Source organism: Salvelinus sp. IW2-2015, unplaced genomic scaffold (genome assembly GCF_002910315.2).
Source record: "Salvelinus sp. IW2-2015 unplaced genomic scaffold, ASM291031v2 Un_scaffold1493, whole genome shotgun sequence".
Classification (NCBI taxonomy): domain Eukaryota; kingdom Metazoa; phylum Chordata; class Actinopteri; order Salmoniformes; family Salmonidae; genus Salvelinus; species Salvelinus sp. IW2-2015.
This window is the reverse complement of record NW_019942943.1, coordinates 15,727-36,300: the sequence shown is the minus strand read 5'-3', so window position 1 is coordinate 36,300 and position 20,574 is coordinate 15,727. Positions and strand designations below refer to the sequence as shown.

General features: G+C 43.1%; 1 pseudogene; it reads left to right on the top strand.

Annotated features, from left to right (window-relative positions):
• Nucleotides 1-17,031, top strand: part of LOC112071020 (dystrobrevin beta-like) — a 68,745-nt pseudogene extending 51,714 nt beyond the window's left edge.
• The last annotated feature ends 3,543 nt before the right edge of the window (nt 17,032-20,574 follow it).

Genomic DNA, 20,574 nt, shown 5'->3' with positions numbered 1-20,574 from the left:
GACAGCATCATGTTGTGGGGGTGCTTTGCTGAAGGAAGGATTGGTGCACTTCACAAAATAGATTGCATCATGAGGATGGAAAATTATGTGGATATATTGAACAACATCTGAAGACATCAGTCAGGAAGTAAAGCTTGGTCGCAAATGGGTCTTCCAAATGGACAATGACCCCAAGCATACTTCCAAAGTTGTGGCAAAATGGCTTAAGGACAACAAAGCAAGGTATTGGAGTGGCCATCACAAAGCCCTGACCTCAATCTTATAGAACATTTGTGGGCAGAACTGAAAAAGCGTGTGCGAGCAAGGAGGCCTACAAACCTGACTCAGTTACACCAGCTCTTGTCAGGAGGAATGGGCCAAAATTCACCCAACTTATTGTGGGAAGCTTGTGGAAGGCTACCTGAAACGTTTGACCAAGTTAAACAATTTAAAGGCAATGCTACCAAATACTAATTGAGTGTATGTAAACTTCTGACCCACTGGGAATGTGATGAAAGAAATAAAAGCTGAAAGAAATAATTCTCTCTACTATTATTCTGACATTTCACATTCTTAAAATAAAGTGGTGATCCTCACTGACCCAAGACAGGGAATTTTTACAAGGATTAAATGTCAGGAATTGTGAAAAACTGAGTTTAAATGTATTTGGCTAAGGTGTATGTAAACTTCCGACTCAACTGTATAGTCGTGGCCAAAATTTTGAGAATGACACAAATATGAATTTTCACAAAGTCTGCTGCCTCAGTTTGTATGATGGCAATTGCATATACTCCAGAATGTTATAAGAGTGATCAGAGAATTGCAATTAATTGCAAAGTCCCTTTTTGCCATGCAAATGAACTGAACCCCCAAAAACATTTCCACTGCATTTCAGCCCTGCCACAAAAGGACCACCTGACATCATGTCAGTAATTCCCTCGTTAACACAGGTGTGAGGGTTGACGAGGACAAAGGCTGGAGATCACTCTGTCATGCTGATTGAGTTCGAATAACAGACTGGAAGCTTCAAAAGGAGGGTGGTGCTTGGAATCATTGTTCTTCCTCTGTCAATCATGGTTACCTGCAAGGAAACACGTGCCTTCATCATTGCTTTGCACAAAAAGGGCTTCACAGGCAAGGATATTGCGCAAAGATTGCACCTAAATCAACCATTTATCGGATCATCAAGAACTTCAAGGAGAGCGGTTCAATTGTGTGAAGGGTTCAGCGCGACCATCTCCTAAAGTTGATTCAGCTGCGGGATCGGGGCACCACCAGTACAGAGCTTGCTCAGAATGGCAGCAGGCAGTGTGATGCATCTGCACGCACAGTGAGGCGAAGACTTTTGGAGGATGGCCTGGTGTCAAGAAGGGCAGCAAAGAAGCCACTTCTCTTCAGAAAAGGGAGAGACTGATATTCTGCAAAAAGTACAGGGATTGGAATGCTGAGGACTGGGGTAAAGTAATTTTCTCTGATGAATCCCCTTTCCGATTGTTTGGGGCATCCGGAAAAAATCTTGTCCAGAGAAGACAAGGTGAGCGCTCCATCAGTCCTGTGTCATGCCAATAGTAAAGCATCCTGAGACCATTCATGTGGGGGGTTGCTTCTCAGCCAAGGGAGTGGGCTCACTCACAATTTTGCCTAAGAACATAGCCATGAATAAAGAATGTGACCAACACATCCTCCGAGAGCAACTTCTCCCAACCATCCAGAAACAGTTTGGTGATGAACAATGCCTCTTCCATTATGATGGAGCACCTTGCCATAAGGCAAAAGTGATAACTAAGTGGCTCGGGGAACAAAACATCAATATTTTGGGTCATATGATGCAGACCTTCTGTACTGTCACCAGACACTAACATAATCATTACCCACAGTGTACTGTCACCAGACACTAACATAATCATTACCCACAGTGTACTGTCACCAGACAGTAAGGTAATCATTACCCACAGTGTACTGTCACCAGACAGTAAGGTAATCATTTCCCACAGTGTACTGTCACCAGAAGTGAAGGTAATCATTTCCCACAGTGTACTGTCACCAGACAGTAAGGTAATCATTTCCCACAGTGTAGTTTATCAACGTGAAAGATTAAATAAAAGTGCAGGTTGGCTGACATGGCCCCAGATATTAGAATAGTCACTCAAAAGTCTAAAGCACAGCACACATGACTTTTACTTCTGGCCAGTAGATCATGTTTGATGTGTTTCTCTTTTAGCCGCTCAGTTTTGTTAACTCTGTTTTTAATATGTCATTTTGTCTTTTAGCAATGTCCTCCAACCGATCTGAGTTTCAACTCCGATGCCAACAAACAACAGAGGCAGCTAATAGCAGAACTAGAAAACAAAAACAGGTGGGAATGTATTTGACTGTCACTTTATGAAGAAACATGAAGCAATAAAAAAAAAAAACTGTACTAAATATTTCTTTATTAGTTAATCAGATTTATTGTATGCTCATAATTTAAGAATTTTGTGAATTATAAGTAAATAGATTTCAGTTTGTGTTGGTCACCGGGATCTGCTTTCAGAAAGTCATTTTCCGGCAGATTTTAAATCTCCATTTTGCTGTGTCTTCTGGTCCCTCAGAGAGATCCTYCAGGAGATCCAGCGGCTRCGTCTGGAGCATGAGCAGGCCTCCCAGCCCACCCCCGAGAAGGCCCAGCAAAACCCCACACTTCTGGCCGAACTCAGGCTCCTTAGGTACCACATATCCAGCTATATTACCCACCTACACTGTATCTTATAGGAGAGATCATTACCCACCTAAATATAATAGGAGAGATCATTACCCACCTATATCTAATAGGAGAGATCATTACCCACCTAAATATAATAGGNATAGGAGAGATCATTACCCACCTAAATATAATAGGAGAGATCATTACCCACCTATATCTAATAGGAGAGATCATTACCCACCTAAATATAATAGGAGAGATCATTACCCACCTATATCTAATAGGAGAGATCATTACCCACCTATATCTAATAGGAGAGATCATTACCCAACTAAATCTAATAGGAGAGATCATTACCCACCTATATCTAATAAGAAAAATCAGTACCCACCTACAGTGCATTCGGAAAGTATTCAGGAAATGTATGAAAATAAGAAACTGAAATATCACCTTTACATAAGTTTTCAGACCCTTTACTCAATACTTTGTTGAAGCACCTTTGGCAGCGATTACAGCCTAGAGTCTTCTTGGGTATGACGCTACAAGCTTGGCACACCTGTGTTTGGGCAGTTTCTCCCATTCTTCTCTGCAGATCCTCTCAAGGTCTGTCAGGTGTGGATGTGGAGCGTCACTGCACAGCTATTTTCAGGTCTTTCCAGAGATGTTCGAACGGGTTCAAGTCCGGGCTCTGGCTGGGCCACTCAAGGATATTCAGAGACTTTTCCCAGAAGCCACTCTTGCGTTGTCTTGTCTGTGTGCTTAGGGTTGTTCTCCTGTTGGAAGGTGAACCGTCGCCTGTCTGAGGTCCTGAGCGCTCTGGAGCAGGTTTTCATCAAGGATCTCTCTGTACTTTGCTCTGCTCATCTTTGCCTCGATCCTGACTAGCCTCCCAGTCCCTGCCGCTGAAAAACATCCTCACAGCATGATGCTGCCTCCATCATGCTTCACCATAGGGATGGTGCCAGGTTTCCTCCAGACGTGACGCTTGGCATTCAGGCCAATGAGTTCAATCTTGGTTTCATCAGACCAGAGAATCTTGTTATGGTCTGAGAGTCCTTTAGGTGCCTTTTGGCAAACTCCAAGCGGGCTGTCATGTGCCTTTTTCTGAGGAGTGGCTTCCATCTGTCCACTCTACCATAAAGGCATGATTGGTGGAGTGCTTCAGAGATGGTTGTCCTTCTGGAAGATTCTCCCATCTCCACAGAGGAAATCTGGAGCTCTGTTAGAGTGACCATTGGGTTCTTGGTCACCTCCCTGACCAAGGCCCTTCTCCCCCGATTGCTCAGTTTGGCCGTGTGGCCAGCTCTAGGAAGAGCCTTGGTGGTTCCAAACKTCTTCCATTTAAGAATGATGGAGGCCACTGTGTTCTTGGGGACCTTCAATGCTGCAGACATGTTTTGGTACCCTTCCCTAGATCTGTGCCTCGACACAATCCTGTCTCTGAGCTCTACGGACAATTTCTTCGATCTCATGGCTTGGTTTTTGCTCTGACATGCACTGTCAACTGTGGGACCTTGGATAGACAGGTTTGTGCCTTTCCAAATCATGTCAAATCAATTGAATTTACCACAGGTGGACTCCAATCAAGTTGTAGAAACATCTCAAGGATGATCAATGGAAACAGGATGCACCTGAGCTCAATTTCGAGTCTCATAGCAAAGGGTCTGAATACTTATGTAAATAAGGTATTTCAGTTTTTTATTTTTATACATTTGCAAATTATTATAAAAACCTGTTTTCGCTTTGTCATTATGGGGTATTGTGTGTAGATTGATTGAGGACAAAAATGTATTTAATCAGTTTTAGAATAAGGCTGTAACATAACATTATGTGGAAAAAGTGAAGGGGTCTGAATACTTTCCGAATGCACTGTATATCTTCCTGCTATAGCTACTGTGTGTTTAGCTGTGTGTCTAATAGCTACTTGTGTGTCTATAGCTACTGTGTGTCTGCTGTGTGTCTATAGCTACTGTGTGTCTGCTGTGTGTCTATAGCTACTGTGTTCTAGCTGTGTGTCTATAGCTACTGTGTATCTAGCTGTGTGTTTATAGCTACTGTGTGTCTATAGCTACTGTGTGTTTAGCTGTGTGTCTATAGCTACTGTGTGTCTAGCTGTGTGTCTATAGCTACGTGGTGTCTAGCTGTGTGTCTATAGCTACTGTGTTCTAGCTGTGTGTCTTATAGCTACTGTGTGCCTATAGCTACTGTGTGTCTAGCTGTGTGTCTATAGCTACTGTGTGTTTAGCTGTGTGTCTATAGCTACTGTGTGGGTCTATAGCTACTGTGTGTGTTAGCTGTGTGTCTATAGCTACTGTGTCTCTAGCTACCGTGTGTCTAGCTGTGTGTATATAGCTACTGTGTGTCTATAGCTACTGTGTGTCTAGCTGTGTGTCTATAGCTACTGTGTGTCTAGCTGTGTGTCTATAGCTACTGTGTGTCTATCTAGTTTCTTTTAAATTCACCTTTATTTAACCAGGTAGGCCAGTTGAGAACAAGTTCTCATTTACAACTGCGACCTGGACAACATAAAGCAAAGCAGTGCGACAAAAACAACAACACAGAGTTACACATKGGATAAACAAACGTACAGTCAATAACACAATCGAAAAATCTATATAGAGTGTGTGCAAATGAAGTAAGGAGGTAAGGCAATAAATAGGCCAATAGCGGCGAAGTAATTACAATTTAGCAATTTACACTGGAGTGATATATATGCAGTTGAGGATGTGCAAGTAGAAATACTGGTGCAAGTAGAAATATGGGGATGAGGTAGGTAGTTGGTTGGATGGATGGGCTATTTACAGATTGTGTACAGCTRCGGTGATCGGTAAGCCGCTCTGACAGCAGACGCTTAAAGTTAGTGAGGGAAATATAAGTCTCCAACTTCAGTGATTTTTAAAAATTCGTTCCAGTCACTGGCAGCAGAGAACTGGAAGGAAAGGCGGCCAATGCAGGTGTTGGCTTTGGGGATGGATGACCAGTGAAATATACCTGCTGGAGCGCGTGCTACGGGTGTGTGTTGCTATGGTGACAATTGAGCTGAGATAAGGTGGAGCTTTACCTAGCAAAGACTTATAGATGACCTGGAGCCAGTGGGTTTGGCGACGAATATGTAGCGAGGACCAGCCTACAACAGCATACAGGTCGCAGTGGTGGGTAGTATATGGGGCTTTGGTGACAAAACGGATGGCACTGTGATAGACTGCATCCAGTTTGCTGAGCAGAGTGTTGGATGCTATTTTGTAAATGACATCGCCGAAGTCAAGGATCGGTAGGATAGTCAGTTTTACGAGGGTATGTTTGGTAGCATGAGTGAAGGAGGCATTGTTGTGAAATAAGAAGACGATTCTAGATTTTACTTTTGATTGGAGATGCTTAATGTGAGTCTGGAAGGAGAGTTTACAGTCTAGCCAGACAGCTTGGTATTTATAGTTGTCCACATATTCTAAGTCAGAACCGTCCAGAGTAGTGATGCTAGTCGGATGGGCGGGTGTGGGCAGCGATCGGTTGCAGAGCATGCATTTCATTTTACTAGCATTTAAAAGCAGTTGGAGGCCACGGAAGGAGTGTTGTATGGCGTTGAAGCTCGTTTGGAGTTTTGATAACACAGTGTCCAAAGAGGGGCCAGATGTATACAGAATGGTGTCATCTGCGTAGAGGTGGATCAGATAATCACCAGCAGCAAGAATGACATCATTGATGTATACATAGAAAAGAGTCGGCCCGAGAATTGTACCCTGTGGCATCCCCATAGAGACTGCCAGAGGTCCGGACAACAGGCCTTTCGATTTGACACACTGAACTCTATCTGAGAAGTAGTTGGTGAACCAGGCGAGGCAGCCATTTCAGAAACCAAGGCTGTTGAGTCTGCCGATAAGATTACGGTGATTGACAGAGTCGAAAGCCTTGGCCAGGTSGATGTAGACGGCTGCACAGTACTGTCTCTTATCGATGGCGGTTATGATATCATTTAGGACCTTGAGCGTGGCTGAGGTGCACCCATGACCAGCTCGGAAACCAGATTGCATAGCGGAGAAGGTACGGTGGGATTCGAATTGGTCGGTGATCTGTTTGTTTACTTGGCTTTTGAAGATTTTAGAAAGGCAGGGCAGGATGGATATAGGTCTGTAACAGTTTGAAGAGGGGGATGACCGCGGCCGCTTTCCAATCTTTAGGAATCTCAGATGATACGAAAGAGAGGTTGAACAGACTAGTAATAGGGGTTGCAACAATGGCGGCGGAAAATTTTAGGAAGAGAGGGTCCAGATTGTCTCGCCCAGCTGATTTGTAGGGATCCAGATTTTGCAGCTCTTTCTGGACATCGGGACACAGAGCTGTTGGCCGGGGTTGGGGTAGTGGAAAGCATGGCCAGCCGTAGAGAAATGCTTATTGAAGTTCTCGATTATCGTGGATTTATCAGTGGCGACAGTGTTTCCTAGTCTCAGTGCAGTGGGCAGCTGGGATTAGGTACTCTTATTCTCCATGGACTTTACAGTCCCAAAACGTATTGGAATTAGTGCTGCAGGATGCAAATTTCTGTTTGAAAAAGCTAGCCTTTGCTTTCCTAACTGACTGTGTATTGGTTCCTGACCCAAAGATAATCTATGTAACATTTTGATTGCCAATCAATCAGTGAAAGTGCCTGTGGCTATCTGGCTATAATATCTGTCTGTATTGTAACCTATAGCTCTGCATTGTAGCATATAGCTCTGCAATTTAGCCTATAGCTCTGCATTGTAACCTATAGCTCTGTATTGTAGCCTATAGTTCTGTATTGTAGCCTATAGCTYTGCATTGTAGCCTATAGCTCTGTATTGTAGCCTATAGCTCTGTATTGTAGCATATAGCTCTGTATTGTAGCCTATAGCTCTGTATTGTAGCCTATAGCTCTGTATTGTAGCCTATAGCTCTGTATTGTAGCCTATAGCTCTGTGATTGTAGGCATATAGCTCTGTATTGTAGCCTATAGCTCTGAGGTAGAGTGGAGAAGAAAGTCGGTCAGGCAGCATTTGTTTGTGATGGTTGAATTTGTGGGCAGATAGATAGATAGTGTCTTCTGTCCTCCATTTGGATCTCATAGTCGTGAATGAAGATAATTACCAAATGCCCACCAGAGGTTGAACCGGTGCAGATGGACCGGTTCAATCGTCTCATCACATTAAAAGGGATCTTGCCAGTGGTGTGTTGTCTCTTTCTGTTACCCTGGAATGTGACCAGGCTCTATGTAGTGCAGTGGTCGGTAACCCTGGTCCTGGAGGGCCGCAGGCGCTTCATGTTTTTGTTTTAACTGACCTGGAAGACCAGGTGTGTTGAATTTAGGTCATCACTGAACTGATCAATTAGCTCAGTTGGTCAGGTGTGGTGCCTAGTTGGAACAACATCCTGCAGGACCTGTGTCACTCCAGGAACAGGGTTGTCTAACCCTGAGGTAGTGTAACCAGGCTCAGAGAAGAGACTGTGTCTGTGTAGTGGTGTGATAKTAGGAAAGACATGGACAAGGGACTGACCAATGTCTTCCATCATCACCACTCAGCGTCTGCAGTCTGCACTCAGGGATGCCACCTGACTGAAGACAGTCGGGACTGACTAGTGTTGGGAATTCTCAGGCCAAGGACGGATCATTGTTAATGTGGGAGGCAACCCTAGGGAGCCTAGTGACTGACAGACTTTCAGGCTTTCACCTTTCAGGAGGCAATAAAGACTAACAGCTGTTCTGTGTGTGTGCGTGTGCGTGTGTGTGTGTGTGTGTGTGATTGTGGGACAACAGGCACAGGAAGGATGAGCTGGAGAGGCGCATGTCAGCCCTACAGGAGAGCAGACGGGAACTGATGGTCCAGCTAGAGGGACTGATGAGGTTACTCAAGGTAGGAGAGGACTCTGACAGCCTGATATCTACTACAGATTATTATATATATTATAAACATTAGCTGGTACACTATCTGGTCCTTGTTCTTCAGACTTTTATATACTGACGCTGTCATTTTTTACTATATAGTTAGAAGTRTATCAAATTGATATATAGTATATCAAATCAAATGTTATTTGTCACATACACATGGTTAGCAGATGTTAATGTGAGTGTAGYGAAATGCTTGTGAGAGAGAGTGCAGTATCAACCTCTGTCATCTGGTATTCGTTAACATCAACCATGAATTTGTTCCAACTGTTTAGAACGTGTTGGACACTGCATTGATTGTAGTTGACAGTTGCTGTCCCTCAGGGCCGATTGGTTAACTTGCAGAAACCTGTCTTTCCTGTCCTGATATTGAAGCTCCTGACTCTTTGCCACTGTTTTATCTTTTTCTCTCTCTGTCTTTCTGTCACTTTTTCTCTCTTTCTGTCTTGCGCTCTCTCTCTCTTTCTGTCACTTTCTTGCTCTCTTTCTCTCTCGTTCTCGGTATGTCCCTCTCTCTCTGTCACTTCTCTGTCCCTCACTGCTCATGCTTTCTATCACTGCTTACCATTGGCTGACTGATAGGATGAGGAGCAGAAGCAGGCAGTAAGTGTGTCTCTTCAGTTTACATTAAGGAAGCAGTAGAATGGCAGCACCAGACCCAGTCAGCCAGTCACTCTCTAACCATAATATTACATGTCACACTACTGTTCACTCTTAATGCACGTGTTGATATGTCTCCGATGGATTGTGTTTAAGGAACTTCCAGTAGCAGCATTTTTTATGGACATGTTATGTTATGCACTTGCGCTGGTCGGTTTGAGGCAGCACTATTTTCCTACAGAGATTTGGCACAGTACTTTTATAGATGGGTTATTTGTCACTTCATGCAGTCCTGGACCAGACTGGCTCTAAGCCATCAGTCGTGGACCTGGGCTCAAACGCTATTCGAAATCTTTCAAATACCTTCAGCGTTTGCTCTAGCCTGCCTGAAGTGTAAGATGGSCGGGGTTTGAMGTTTTGGGACTATCCTAATGGTCCATTTAAGCTAAGCAGGCTCAATCAAGCACAGATGCAGTATTTGAATTGATTTGAATAGTGTTTGAACCCAAGTCTGCTCCTGGGCCCTGCACAGTGCCCCTTTCTCCCCAGACCGAACACTACAGTCCCCTCCTTAATCGCTACAGGCAGGCTCACACATGGGTCTCATTAGATTTCAGAGCAGTAAAGATGCTGTAATAGACAGGGAGTGTATGTTCGGGGGGGGTGTTAGGCTTGGGCGGTATCCAGATTGTCATACCTTCATACCRACCTTGTGCCATACCGGGATATTCTGTAATACCGGCATTGCACACAAGGGGCGCTATTTTCAAMCCCCACTGAGCCTTTGTAATCTGAAGGTTAGCAATGCTAACAAGTACATGTAAAATCCCATGGCATTCTCTATCTAAATGCTAACSAGCGCATTGCGGACATTTTATAGTCTCTAAGCAGCTCCGTCTTGTTCTAAATTGAGCTTGAGGTGGTGAGCCAACATCCTTTTCTGACACCCATGTGGCGAAATGCATCTCTGCGTGCGCAGAGATGCATTTCGCCACATGGGTGTCAGAAAAGGGAAATGGGACAGGAGAAAAGTAGTTSTGTCATCCGCATAGCAATTATAGGAGACAATATGTGAGGATATGACGAGCCGAGTGACTTGGTGTATAGAGAGAAGAGGAGAGGGCCTAGAACCGAGCCCTGAGGGACACCATTAGTGAGAGTACGTGKTGCAGACACAGATCCTTTCCACGTCACTTGGAAGCGGCCTGCCAGGTAGGATGCAATCCAAGAGTCTGCAGTCTGAGACGCCCAGCCCTGAGAGGGTGGAGAGGAGGATCTGATGGTTCATAGTGTGGTTCATGGTGTCAAAGGGAGTCAATATATCAAGGAGGATGTGAACAGAGGAGAGAGAGTCAGCTTTGGCAGTGCGGAGAGCCTCCGTGACACAGAGGAGAGCAGTGACCCATCTTATAGCCTGACTGATTAGGGTCAAGAATATTGTTCTGAGAGAGATAACGAGAGAGTTGATCAGAGACAACACGCTAAAGTGTTTTGGAAAGAAAAGAAAGCAGGGATACAGGTCTATAGTTTTTGACATCAAATTAGTCAAGTGTTGGTTTCTTGAGGAGCGGAGCGACTCAGGCCATTTTGAAGTCAGAGGGGACGCAGCCAGTGGTCAGGGATGAGTTGATGAGGGAAGTGAGGAATGGGAGAAGGTCTCCAGAGAGGGTCTGGAGAAGGGAGGAGGGGATGGAGTCGAGCGAGCAGGTTGACGGGCGGCCAGACCTTACTAGTCACAGGATTTCATCTGGAGAGATAGAGGGGAGAAAGAGGTCAAGGCGTAGGGTAGTTCTGTGTGAGTGAGACCAGTGGACTCAATAGTCTAAGTGAATGAGGAGCGGACTGTCATCAACCTTCTTTTCAAAGTGGTTGACAAAGTTGTCCGCAGAGAGGGAGGGAGTGGAGGATTAAGGAGGGAGGAAAAGGTAGAAAATAGTTTCCTAGGGTTAGAGGCASACGTTTGAAATGTGGAGTGATAGAAAGTGGAATTAGCAGTGGAGTCAGAGGAAGAGAAGGTAGAGAGAAATCAGTGAAAGGATGATAGGTCCTCCKGAAGTTTTGTTTTCCTCCATTTTCGCTCAGCTGCCCGCAGTCCTTTTTCTGTAAGCTCGCAATGAGTCACTCAGCCACGAAGCAAGAGGGGAGGGGAGGGCCGAGCCGGCCCGGGAGGAAATGGGGTAGTGTGAGTCAAAGGATGCGGAAAGGAAGGAGAGTAGGGTCGAAGAGGCTGAATCAGGAGACAGGWGGGAAAAGGGTGACGTCAAAAGGCAAGGAGGGGAACGAGAGAGTTGCAAATAAATGAATCAAAGGGAGAGGTCGGGAAGTCGGTGGGTAGAAGTTGCCCAGTAAAAGAGTGGTGAGCCATCATCAGGAAATAAGTTTATGAAAGTGTTAAGCTCATTGAGGAAGTCTCCAAGGGCACCTGGTGGGCGATAGATAACAACAAAGCTTGAGTGGACAAGTGACAGTGACCGCATGGAATTCAAATGAGGAGATGGACAGGTGAGAGAGTAGATGGACAGGTGAGAGGGAGAAAAGACCAAATCTCCAGTTAGGAGAAATGAGTAGCCCTGTGCCACCACCGCGACGACCAGATGCTCTTGGACTATGAGAGAAAACGTAGTCAGATGAAGAGAGAGCAGCTCTGAAGGGCATCATAGGCTTAGATTAACTCAGCGTTCTTGACTGCAGATCAGCAGTTCCAAATGCTGCCAAAAAAATATTTAAAATCCCCTGGTCCTGATGAACTAGACCCCCACCTCCTACACCTACATCATTGCTCCCCCCTTAAAAATATATTTTTAACCTCACGCTTGATGTTAAGGAAATCCCCRAGTTATGGAAATCTGCTTTTGTACTCCCTCTTCTGAAAGGTGKAGATCCYTCGCTACTTGACAACTATCGACCCATAGCAAAATTGTCTGTACTGTCAAAGGTACTGGAGTCCTTAGTTAGTAGGCAGCTAAAGGTCCACTTCCAAGAAAACAACATTTTAAATGGAATGCAATCAGGTTTTAGGTCTGGCCACAGCACTGTTTCAGCAACATTGAAGGTTTTAAATGACATCCACTGTGCTCTTGATAAGAAGTTACATTGTGTGTCTGTTTTTATTGATTTGTCGAAGGCTTTTGACACCGTGGACCATGCTGTGTTAGTGCAAAGGTTAAAATGTTGTGGAATTACTGGTCATGCTCTAGATTGGTTTATAAATTACCTATCAAATCGTACACAATGTGTAATGGCGGATGGTTGTAAATCTGAGTCCATAGAGGTGTGCTCAGGTGTTCCGCAAGGTTCTATTTTGGGCCCACTGTTCTTCATTTTGTATATCAACAACATTGGGGATCTTATTGAAACAGCAGAYGTTCATTTTTATGCAGATGATACTGTTCTTTAAGTGGTAGTAGTTTAAACCTCTACTAAGTGGTAGTAGGTTATCTTTAGCTTTTGAAAATGCTCAAAGAGCATTTAACATCATACAACAGAATCTGTATGATTTAAAGCTGATTCTAAATTTGGGTAAAACAAAATGCATGGTATTTTCAAATGCCAGGCATGTTACAAATCATGTCATTGCTACATTGGCTGGACATACTATAGAGCAAGTTAAAGTRTACAAATATTTGGGTGTGTGGGTTGATGATAAACTGAGCTTCACTGTGCATGTAGAGAACTTGATAAGGAAGCTCAAACTGAAAATAGGATTTTATTACCGGCATAAGGCTTGCTCCAGGAAGGAGCTGGTACGATGTACATTACTGTCGGTTTTAGATTTTAGTGATGTTATATATATGCAGGCCTCAGCCACTACCCTGAGACCACTTGATTCAGTGTATCATGCAGCCCTCAGGTTCATTACAAATCAGAAACGTCTAACACATCATTGTGATCTCTACAGCGCTGTTGGCTGGTCGTCATTGACCTTGCGTAGGCTTAAACACTGGTATATACTGATTTATAAGGCCATATTGGGTAAAATGCCATTTTATCTCTGTTCTTTTTTAGTCAGGTCAGTAAATAAATATAAATTACGGTCCCATTCTGATTTGCTTCTAACAGTACAAAAAATKAGAACAGGACATGGTTGAAATAGTTCTAGTTACTTAGCTCCGTGGTTCTGGAATTCTGTCATGAACATTTTAAAATGTGATGATCTAATTTCGTTGGTGCAGTTTAAACACTTGATCGATGTATATATCATAGAAGAGTGTAATTGTTTTTAGGACAGCTGTTTTTAGTCAAGACGTTTGTGTTTTTAATGTAATATGTAATTGTTGTACTGTATGTGTGTTTATAGTTTTGTTTAATGTTGTGTATKTAAATTGTTTTGTCTGAAATGTTGTTCCCCCTGCTGCTATTGGACCAGGTCTCTCTTGGAAAAGAGATGTTATCTCAATGAGAAAAAACCTGTATAAATAAAGGTAAAATTAAAAAAAGAGACCTGGAGGGTAAATGAAAAGGGTTGCAGTCAAGGAGTGGGGAGCTCACAAGAGTGAGCTACTCACAAAGCTCCAGTCTCTCGTCATTGTGTGTTTCTAAACAAACACCACGTGACTGGGAACTACTGGTAAGCTTCATAATGAAAAATTATGTGAAATGAAATGAAATGGAATGAAGAACGCAATCTTCTTTCTCTCTGAACGTATTGCACAAGTTGACTGCAGGTATTTACCTAAAAAGTAGCTACAAATATTTATATATATATATTTTTTAAATAAAATATTTTACTTCTTCATAGTTTCAACGGTATTGAAAAACCATCCTGTGGCTATTTCCAAATACCCCGGTATACGGTATATATGGCATACTGCCCAAGCCGTGTGTGTGTTTTCTTAGCAAAGATAACAGGTGGTGGTCTAGGCCTCTTCTACTCCTAACCTGTGGTAATATTGGTATGTGTCCTAACCTATGGTAATATTGGTATGTGTCCTAACCTATGGTAATATTGGTATGTCCTACCTATGGTAATATGGTATGTGTCCTAACCTATGGTAATATTGGTATGCTCCCTAACCTATGGTAATATTGGTATGTGTCTCTAACCTATGGTAATATTGGTATGTCTCCTAACCTATGGTAATTATTGGTATGTGTCCTAACCTATGGTAATATTGGGTATGTAGTCCTAACCTATTGGTATTGTTAGTCATTTTGTTTCTATAGTATGTTTCTTAACCTATGTATATTGGCATGTTCTAACTATATAAGTATGTTTATGTGTCTAATTACCCTAATGGTAATATTTAGGTATGCTGTCCTATCCTATGGTAATATTGGTAATGTTTCTATAGTATGTTCCTAACCTATGTAAATTGTAATGTTTCTTAGTTTGTTTCCTAACCTCTGGTAATATTGGTAATGTGTCCTTACACGCTATGGTATATTGGTAATGTGTTCCTACCTATGTAATATTGGTAATGTTTCTATAGTATGTGTCCATCCTAGGTTAGGGTCTATAGTATGTTTCTAACCTATGGTATATTGGTATGTGTCCTAACATATGGTTAATATTGGTATGTGTCTACTATGTAATATTGGTATGTTTCTATAGTTTGTTTCCTAACCGGTGGTGATGTTGGTATGTTATCAGGCCCAGACAGGAGGCTCAACCCACTCCTCCCCCAGCCACGGCGCAGGCTGCTCCATGCCCATGCCGATCCGCTCCACCTCAGCTGGGTCCACCCCCACCCACACACCCCAGGACTGCCTGGCCGGGGTGGGGGGCGACGTGCTGGAGGCCTTCGCTCAGGGTGAGTCCTGGACCTCCGCCCAGTGGGAAAAACGGTGCAAAACTGGTTGAAATGACATCAGTTTCTGGTTGAAAAGGCATGATGTCATTTCAACTCGCTTTTTCTGCTGGGCGATGTCCTCCTTTAGATCCAGTACATATCTGTTGTTAGTTATCCATTTTCTGACCTTGTTTGAGCCAAGGACAACACAACATTTTGATCTGTGATTGAGCTGTGACAAATTCGATTAAAGTGCATTCCAAATGCAAAAATAGTAGCCACTAAATGCCAKGTACAGTTGAAGTCGGAAGTTTACATACACCTGAGSCAAATACATTTAAACTCAGTTTTTCACAATTCATGACATTTAATCCTAGTAAAAAATCCCTGTTTTAGGTCAGTTAGGATCACCACTTTATTTTAAGAATGTGAAATGTCAGAATAATAGTTGAGAGAATGATTTATTTCATATTTTATTTCTTCCATCACATTCCCAGTGGGTCAGAAGTTTACATACACTCAATTAGTATTTGGTAGCATTGCCTTTAAATTGTTTAACTTGGGTCAAACGTTTAGTAGCCTTTCCAACAAGCTTCCCGCACAATAAGTTGGGTGAATTTTGGCCATGTCCCCTGACGAGAGCTGGTGTAACTGGTCAGTTTGTAGGCCTCCTTGTTCTCGCACGACGGGCTTTCAGTTCTGTCACCTTATTCAAAGCTTTGTATAGGTACTTGCACGGTCAATTGGCAGTCGCGTTGCTATTAGTGATGGGGCCTACTGGCTCGACAATAATGGGTCTTCAAATGGATCTCTGGACTTTGTTGTCCGCGCATATTCCCAGGAAGCATTCTTCCATGTGTCGCGCATTTTGCACACACACTTTGGAGATGCTTGGGGTCGTCCGTCATTTGGAAGACCCATTTGCGACCAGGCTTTACTTCTGACTGATGTCTGAGATGTTGCCCTTCAATATACGCAATATTTTCCATCCTCATGAATGTCATCTTTTGTGAAGTGCACCAATCCCTCCTGGCAAGCAAAGCACCCCCACAACATGAATGCCTGCCACCCCCGTGCTTCACGGTTGGGATGGTGTTTTCTTCGGCTTGCAAGCATCCACTTTTTTCTCGCAAATTTAACCGATGGTCCATTATGGCCAAAATTCACTATTTTTGGTTTCATCAGACCAGAGATAATTTCTCCAAAAAAGTACGATCTTTGTCCGCATGGGCAGTTGCAAACTGTAGTCTGGCTTTTTTTAATACGGCGGTTTTGGAGCAGTTGGCTTCTTCCTTGCCGAGCTGCCTTTCAGGTTATGTCGATATAGGACTCGTTTTACTGTGGATATTGATATTTGTACCTGTTTCTCCAGCATCTCACAGGTATTTTGCTGTTGTTCTGGGATTGATTTTGCACTTTTCACAGCCAAAGTACGTTCATCTCTAGGAGAAACAGAAACGCGTCTCCTTCCTGAGCGGTATGATGGCTGCGTGGCCCATGGTGTTTATACTTGCGTACTATTGTACAGATGAACGTGGTAGCCTTCAGGCGTTTTGAAATTGCTCCCAAGGATGAACCAGACTTGTGGAGGTCTACCATTTTTTCTGAGGTCTTGGCTGATTTCTTTTGATTTTCCCATGATGTCAAGCAAAGTGCTGAAGTTTGAAGGTAGGCCTTGAAATACATCCACAGGTACCCTCCGTTTACTCAAATGATGTCAATTAGCCCTAATCAGAAGCTTCTAAAGCCAATCGACATCATTTTCTGGCGCAGTCAACTTAGTGCTTGTAACTTCTGAACCCACTGGAATTGTGAAAATTCTAAGTTGAAATAATCTGTCTGTAAACAATTGTTGGGAAAATGGACTTGTGTCATTGCACAAAGTAGAATGCCTGAACCGACTGCCAAAACTATAGTTTGTTAACAAGAAATGTTGTGGAGTGGTTGACAAACATGTTTTAATGATCCCACCATAAGTTTATGTTAAACTTCTGACTTCAACTGTAAGTCACTGACTATTTTCATTGACTGTGTCCTTGTGTTTTCAGGTGTACCTAGAAATCTTCGTAATGATCTGTTGGTCGCTGCAGATTTCAATCACAAACACCATTGTCATCACTCGTCAAGAACTCCACTCAGGTTAAGTTTGAGAGGGACATGACTGCTATGTTGCTGTGATTGTTGCTAAATCTATGGGACTGATTTATATTCTCTTTAATAAAGTAGATTGATGCTGGCAAGAGGAAGAAGGACAATCAGATGAGGACGGAGGCCTAAGAGGCAGGGCAGAGGATGAGGACAATCAGATGAGGAACGGAGGCCTAAGGAGAGGGCAGAGGAGAGGACAATCAGATGAGAAACGGAGGCCCTAAGGAGCCAGGCAGAGGGGATGAGGACAAACAGATGAGGAACGGAGGCCTAAGGAGCAGGGCAGAGGATGAGGACAATCAGATGGGAACGGAGGCCTAAGGAGCAGGGTAAGAGGATGAGGACAACCAGGTGAGGAACAGAGGCCTAAGAGAGAGGGGGGGGAACCTTGTCTACTATATCTTATTAACACCGTTTTTTTTTTTCCCTGTATCCAGCTGTTTTGGCGAATTTAAGTAGGTCATTTCCTTTGAAACAACATTCCAGAAATTCCTAATGTTTGGACACACCTACCCATTCAGGGTTTTTACTTTATTTTTATATCAAAACTACAAAATAACACACATGCAATCATGTAGTAACCAAAGAAGTGTTAAGCAAAATCAAAATCTATTTTACTATTTATCTTTTCAGATGACAGTTTGCACACGTTGCCATCTTTCAACCAGCTTCCACCTGGAATGCTTTTCCCAACAGTCCAATGAAGGCGTTCCCACATATGCCGACATTGTTGGCTGGTTCACTCTGCGGTCCACTCATCCCAAAACCATCTCAGTTGGGTTTTGAGGGTCGGGTGATTGTGGAGGCCAGGTCATCTGATGGCCATGCACCAATCACTCTCCTTCTTGGTCAATAGCCCTTAACAGCCTGGAGGTGTGTTGGGTCATTGTCCTGTTGAAAAATAAATGATAGTCCCACTAAGCGAAAACAGAATGGGAATGGCGTATCGCTGCAGAATTGCTGTGGAGCCATGCTGGTTAAGTGTGGCTTGAAATTCTAAATAAACTCACTGAAGTGTCACCAGCCAACACCATTACACCTCCTCTCCATGCTTCACGTGTGGAACCACAGATGCAGAAATAATCGCGTTCACCTACTCTGCATCTCAACAAAGACACGCGGTTGGAAACCAAAAATCTCAATTTGGACCTCATCAGACAAAACGACAGATTTCAGCTGTCTAATGTCGCATTGCTGTGTTTCTTGGCCCAAGGAATTCTCTTCTTATTATTGGTGTCCTTTAGTAGTGGTTTCTTTGCAGTAATTCGAACCATGAATGCCTGATTTACTCAGTCTCCTCAGTTGATGTTGAGATGTGTCTGTTACTTGAACTCTGTGAAGAATTTATTTGGCCTTCACTTTCTGAGGCTGGTAACTCTAATGAACTTATCCTCTGCAGCAGAGGTAACTCTGGGTCTTCCTTTCCTGTGGCGGTCCTCATGAGTGCCAGTTTCATCATAGCGCTTGATGGTTTTTGCGACTGCACTTGAAGAAACTTTTAAAGTTCTTTTAAATTTTCCACATTGACTGACCTTCATGTCTTAAAGTAATGATGGACTGTCATTTCTCTATCCTTATTTTAGCTGTTCTTCTCATAATATGGACTTGGTGTTTTACCAAATAGGGCTATCTTCTGTATACCACCCCTACCTTGTCACAACACAACTGATTGGCTCAATCCCATTAAGAAGGAAAGAAATTTTCCAATAACTCTCAAGGCACACCTGTTAATTGAAATGCATTCCAGGTGACTACCTCATGAAGCTGGTTGAGAGAATGCCAAGAGAGTGTATCAAGGCAAGGGGTGGCTACTTTGAAGAATCTCAAATTTAAAATTGATTTTGATTTAACACTTTTTTTGGTTACTACATGATTCCATATGTGTTTTTTCATTATTCTACAATGTAGAAAATAGTAAACATGTAAGGAAAAACCCTTGAAAGAGTAGGTGTGTCCACATTTTTGACTGCTACTGAGTATTAGACTTTTATGTTACTGCAAATAACGGAACATTTTTCACTTTTTTTTCCAGCCAATGCAGAATGAAAAGAAAAGTATGAATATTCCTATATGTTTAATATTGTCTGTATATCATCGCATAGTCATGAATGAGTCATTCACAATGTAAATCAACAAATCTCTCAATGACCTATAAACAAAATAGAAATCACAGGAACTTTTTCAGTCCCACTTTTTCATCAAAATCCCAAATCCTTCCTCTGTGAATATTTATAGTTATGTTGTGCCCCAGTCTAAAACCTCCCCATCTGTCTGTCTCTGTCTTCAGGCACAGTGAGAGATCTAAAACATCATTGAGGGAACAACAACCTCCCCAAACACCAGTCCATTGATCTAGACAGGATGTCAGACTGGAGAAGAAGAATCAGAATGAGAATCTGCCACACCGACCAAACCCTTCTATCAGGAATTAGCACGTAGAGTAATGCATGCTGTTATCAAACAGGATTTCACTGTGTGAACTCTTATTAAACATGTTTGTTACACCTTGCTGTGGGATGTCTGTTGGCAAGTGTATATGTCATTCTGTATAAAAACTTGAAGCTGTAATTATTATGTAATGACTGATTCCCCCCGTCATGACTGCAAGGGTCAAATGTCTAAGGAATGGCTTCCTGTGCTTTCTCTCAATCTGTCTTGTTAATAACAGATCACCCTGTGTGCATCATAAATGGCAGGTGCACTACATAGGGAATAGGGTGCCATTTGGTGCACTACATAGGGAATAGTGTTCCACTTGGGATGCTACCTCTATCTGCATAAACTGTACACATTATATATGACCTTGGGATCACAGCACTGACCATAACCTGAAAACAACCTATTTTCACCATGACATGTTCCCCGGCCGTCATTGCCTTTGTATGATTACAGATCACTTGCTAGTGTGCTTTCATTATGGGTTTTGCATGAAGTTGCCCTGTCCTGAGTCTGACTGGGTGTACTGTAGGTTGGTAGGTACCATGTTATCCCAGCTCTTTGTGGGTTTATCAGTGTTTCTCAACCTGCGGTCCCCGGGCCAGCACTGGTCCTTGGGGTGTTGCTGATTGGTCCCTCAGATAGTGAGTGGACACTGATTTAGTCAGTTCTCAAGTGTTAGTTTTAATCTAAGTGGTCTTCAAAGGAGGAAGGACTATAGCTGGCCGGTCCTTGGTACACAAAAGGTTGAGAAACACTTGGTTACGATGACTGCTGGGATTTGTAGTCATGTATGTTGTCATGCCTCAGAATTCACATTGATTACGTCCCAAATGGCACCCTATTCCCTATATGGTGCACTACCTTTGACCAGTGCCCATAGGGCTCTGGTCAGAAGTAGTGCACTATATAAGGAATAGGGTGCCATTTGGGACAAAGCCATTGAGTCGCATAATGCTGCTACTGTGTGCTCACTCTGTCGCAAGACACCCTTTTGCAAAAATATGAGGGCTGTTTGTTGTTTGGTCATAGGGAGCCTATGGGGGCTGTTTGTTGTTTGGTCATAGGGAGCCTATGGGGGCTGTTTGTTGTTTGGTCATAGG